Source organism: Penaeus vannamei, chromosome 12 (genome assembly GCF_042767895.1).
Source record: "Penaeus vannamei isolate JL-2024 chromosome 12, ASM4276789v1, whole genome shotgun sequence".
In the NCBI taxonomy this organism is placed as follows: Eukaryota; Metazoa; Arthropoda; class Malacostraca; order Decapoda; family Penaeidae; genus Penaeus; species Penaeus vannamei.
This window is the reverse complement of record NC_091560.1, coordinates 41,497,139-41,502,484: the sequence shown is the minus strand read 5'-3', so window position 1 is coordinate 41,502,484 and position 5,346 is coordinate 41,497,139.

Genomic DNA, 5,346 nt, shown 5'->3' with positions numbered 1-5,346 from the left:
AAAAACATAAATAAAAATGAAAAAGGGAAAAAATGGGATTTCGAAGCCGTTGCATCCCCTTTCCAATACCGAGAGACATAACCCAATAGGGCGCAGGCTTAATGGAAACGGGGCCTTTCGACCAGCGGCGCCTGGGAGGTTTCAAGAGTCTGAGGGGCCCCAAGGATTTGGCACGGCACCCGAGGCCCGCCTACTGCGAAGGAGGAGGAGGAAATGTAAAAGGACTTAAGGCATCGGCGCTGGGGACGGTTTCAATCGCTTTTTTTTTCCTTCTTCTTCTTCTCTTTCCCACTTTTTCTTTTTCTTTTTCTTTTTTTTTCTTCTTCTTCCTCTTCTTCTTCCTCTTCCTCTTCCACTCCCTCACCTTCACCTTCACCTTCACCTTCACCTTCACCTCCTCTTTCTCCACTTTCTCCTCATTCCCCTGTTCCTCATTCCCCTATTCCCCTATTCCCCTATTCCCCTATTCCTCTTCCTCCTCTTCTTCATCCTCCTCCTCTTCATAAATGAAAATGAAAAAGGAAAAAAAATGGAATTCCGAAGCCATTGCATCCCCTTTCCAATACCGAGAGACATAACCAATACGGAAACGAGTCAGCCAATGGAAGCGGGGCCTTCGACCAGCGGCGCCCGGGAGGTTTCCCAAGAGTCTGAGGGGCCCCGCGAAGATGGCACGGCACTCGGAGGGCCCCTTGGCTGCGGTGGGAGGAGGCGGAGGAAATGTGTGGGGATTTGTGGCATCGGCGCTGGGGACGAAGGTTCAATACCTTTTTTTTTCGTTTTTTTCCTTCTTCTTCTTCTTCCTTTCCCTCTTTCTCTTTCTCTTTCTCTTCCTCATTCTCTTTCTCTCCCTCTTCCTCTTCCTCTCCCTCTCTTTGTTCCTGTTCCTCTTCCACTCCCTCTCCCTCTCCCTCACCTTCTCCTCCTCTTCCTCTTTCTCCTCATTCCCCTATTCCTCTTCCTCCTCATTCCCCTATTCCTCATTCCCCTATTCCTCTTCTTCCTCCTCTTCATCCTCCTCCTCTTCATAAATGAAAATGAAAAAGGAAAAAAAAGGGAATTTCGAAAAAAACGTATCCTTTAAAAGAAAGTAAAAAAATGGAAAAAAAATGAAAATGAAAAAGGAAAAAAAATGGAATTCCGAAGCCGTCGCATCCCCTTTCCAATACCGAGAGACATAACCAATACGGAAACGAGTCGGCCAATGGAAACGGGGCCTTCGACCAGCGGCGCCCGGGAGGTTCCCTAAGAGTCTAAGGGGCCCCGCGAAGATGGCACTGGCACTCGGAGGGCCCCTTGGCTGCGGTGGGAAGAGGCGGAGGAAATGTGTGGGGATTTGTGGCATCGGCGCTGGGGACGAAGTTTCAATACCTTTTTTTTTTTCTTCTTCTTCTTCTTCTTCCTCTTCTTCTTCTTCTTCCTCTTCCTCTTCCTCTTCCTCTTCCTCTTCAACTCCCTCACCTTCACCTTCACCTTCACCTTCACCTTCACCTTCACCTTCACCTCCTCTTTCTCCTCTTTCTCCTCATTCCCCTATTCCTCATTCCCCTATTCCCCTATTCCTCTTCCTCCTCTTCATCCTCCTCCTCTTCATAAATGAAAATGAAAAAGGAAAAAAATGGAATTTCGAAAAAACGTATCCTTTAAAAGAAAGTAAAAAAAATAAATAAATAAAAAAAACATAAATGAAAATGAAAAAGGAAAAAAGATGGAATTCCGAAGCCGTTGCATCCCCTTTCCAATACCGAGAGACATAACCAATACGGAAACGAGTCGGCCAATGGAAACGGGGCCTTCGACCAGCGGCGCCCGGGAGGTTCCCTAAGAGTCTAAGGGGCCCCGCGAAGATGGCACTGGCACTCGGAGGGCCCCTTGGCTGCGGTGGGAAGAGGCGGAGGAAATGTGTGGGGATTTGTGGCATCGGCGCTGGGGACGAAGTTTCAATACTTATTTTTTTTTTCCTTCTTCTTCTTTTCCCTCTTCCTCTTCCCCTTTCTCTTTCTCTTTCTCTTCCTCTTCCTCTTCCATTCCCTCTTCCATTCCCTCTTCCATTCCCTCTCCCTCTCCCCTCTCCTTCCTCTTCCCCTCCACCTCCTACTACTACTATTACTACACATCCTTCCCCTCATCCTCCTCATCCTGCAACCCCTTTCCCTCCTCCCCATCCTCATCCTTTTTATCCTTCTCCTTCTTTGCCATCTCTTCTTTCTTCTTTAATTACTTTCATCTATTTAATCTAATTATATATAACATCACAAGCGAGGACATCAAGTTTGATGTTAGATAAACAAAAAATCGGTTTATTTTGTCCACAGACTTGGGTGAGTGGAAAAAAATAATAAGTTGCCATGCACGGAGAGAGAGAGAGAGAGAGAGAGAGAGATATATATATATATATATATATATATATATATATATATATATATATATATATATATATATATATATATATATATATATGTATACATATATATATATATATATATATATATATATATATATATATATATATGTTATATATATATATATACATATATATATATATATATATATATATATATATATATATATATAATAGAGATAGACAGACAGATAGATAGACACGTATATATATATATATATATATATATATATATATATATATATATATATATATATATATATATATATATATATATATATATATATATATATAGATAGAGAGATATAGAGAGAGAGAGAGAGAGAGAGAGAGAGAGAGAGAGAGAGAGAGAGAGAGAGAGAGAGAGAGAGAGACTGATAAAATAAGGAGAGAGATTGATAGCTAGACAGACAGACAAACAGACAAACAGAGGGCAAGAGAGACACTGATTATCGGAATGAGTGAATGAACAAGCGAATGAATGAGAGACAGAGAAGGGGGGAGGGGGAGAGGAACACAGAGATCAAAAGAGAGGCAGATTAAGGCCATAGAAAGAAGCATTTTCTTGTAAGCATTCTGAAAGGGTTTCTGGAAGAGCACCCTCCCCTCCCCCCTCCCTCCTCTCCTCTCCCTCCTCTCCCTCTCCTCTCCCTTCTCTCCGTCCCCCCTCCCTCCTCTCCCTCTCCTCTCCCTCCTCTCCGTCCCCCCTCCCTCCTCTCCCTCCCCCCCTCCCCTCCTCTCTCCTCCCCCTCCCCCCCTCCCTCTCTCCTCTCCCTCCCTCCTCCCTCCTCTTTCTCTCCGCTCTCGGCCTTTCCTTTTCTTCTCCTCTTCTCCTCTCCTTCTTCCTTTTTCCTTTCCCCTTCCTCTTCCCTTTCGTCCTTATCCTCCCTTCTCCCTTCCCCTCCCTTTCTCTTCTCCGCTCACCCCCTTCCCTTCCTCCCTTTCCCCCCCCTTTCCTTTTCCTCCTTCCATCCCCCTTCCCTCCCCCTTTCCTCTTCCCCTTCCTCCTCCTCCTCCCCTCAGCCTTCACTCACCACTTCCCCCTCCTTCTTTCCCTTCCTCCTTTCTTCCTTCTTTCTTTCCCTTTCCCCTTCCTCCTTCCATCCGCCCCTTATTCTACCTTTCCTCCTCCTCCTCCCTTCCGCCCTCACTCCCTTTTCCTCCTTCACTTCCCCCTCTCCTTCCTCCTTCGCTCTCCCCCCCTTTCCACTTCCCCCTCTCCTTCTCCTTCGCTCCCCCCCCCTTCCACTTCCCCCTCTCCTTCTCCTTCGCTCTCCCCTCCTTCCACTTCCCCCTCTCCTTCTCCTTCGCTCTCCTCCCCCTTCCCTTCCCCATCCCCCCTCCCCCCCACTAACTCCAATAACGTTTCCTTTCAAGTCTTTAACTTAATTAGAATACAAAGAGAAAGGGACCTTCCATAACTTTGAAAAACGAATTTGAAACGTTTTTTTTAACGTTTTTTTTTCGTTTCTCATCGCTGCAGATTTATTTTCTCTCTCTCTTTTTCTCTTTCCTTGAGGAGAGAAAAACCTACAATATAAAATAGGAAAACGCGACAAGATACGAGATAGTTAAGTAAATAAGTGTACCAAACTTCATTATCTTTATCACCATTAAGTTATTTTTCGAAAAGCTAAATCACCGACATAGAAAATAAAGAAAATGAAGGAGACAAAACAAGATAGGTGAAAGAAATACACAAAAATAAGAGTACTAAATCCTATTAAACCCCACTATAGAATCTAATCCACTTCCTCAAGGGTCATTAAAGTGAATTACGAAGGATCATTTGCATATTATATGTTCCCTTCTCCTTCTCCTTCTTCTACTCTTTCTCTTTCATCTTCCCCATCACCTTCTCCATCTTCTCCTCTTCCTCATCCCCTCCTCCTTTTGCTCTTCTCCTCCCCTTCCTCCTCTCCTCCTCCCTCTCTTCCCCTCTTTCCTTCCTCCTCTTCCTCCTCCCTTTCCTGCTTGCCTCCTCCTATTCCTACTCCCCTTCCTGCTCCCATCCTCCTTTTCCTCCTCCCCCTTCTCCTCTTCCCATCTTCCCGTCCTCCTTTTCCTCCACCCCTTCCTTCCCCTCCTCTTCCTTCCCCTCCTCCTCCTCTTCCTCCCCCTCCTCCTCTTACTCCCCCTATTCCCCCTCCTCTTCCTTCCCCTCCTCCTCTTCCTCCTCCCCCTCCTCCCCTTCCTCCTCCTCTCCTCCCCCTCCTCCCCTTCCTCTTCCCCTCCTTCCTTCCTCCTCTCCTCCTCCTATTCCTCCTCCCATATTCCCCTCATCCTCTTCCTTCTTTTGCCCCTCACTGCACATTTCAAAACACAATAATTTGAAGTGAAACACGGGTAGTGAGATCCGTAGAGTTTTGCACCGCCTTAATACCACATTTTTCTTTTCCTTTTGTATAGGGTAAGACAGATTCAAAGCTTCGATTTATTAAGAAAAAAGACTTTTGTCCGCCACTGCACAAAGCACGGCTTGCTTTTGGAAATGGGGCAGGTATGATTCTGAATATTAATGAAGCTTGTAAAGGTGTCTGCAAACTTGGGACTCCAGGAGGGCTGGTAAATGTTTGGTTGGAATTTCAGTTTTCCGGTTTTTGTTTTGCCGGATATCTGATAGGGTTTTCTTTTCTTGATTCTCTTCCCATTCTCTTTTTCCCTTTCTCCCCTCCTTTTTTGCTTTTTGTTTGTTTGTTTGCTATTTCTTTTCTTACTTGGTTCACTCCACAATTTTGTCTTGCTTCCCTCTCTTCCTCCATTCATCTTATTTATCAAGGTCTACTCTCCCTCCTTCTTTTTTACTTTCTCTTTAACCATTCCTCCTTTCCTTTCCTCGCTTCTTCCCCTTCTTCTTTCGGCTCTCTTCCTCCCTTCTCTTCCACTCCTTACTCCTCTACCCTCTTACCTATCTCCTTTACCCCTCCCTCCTCTCATCCAGCCAC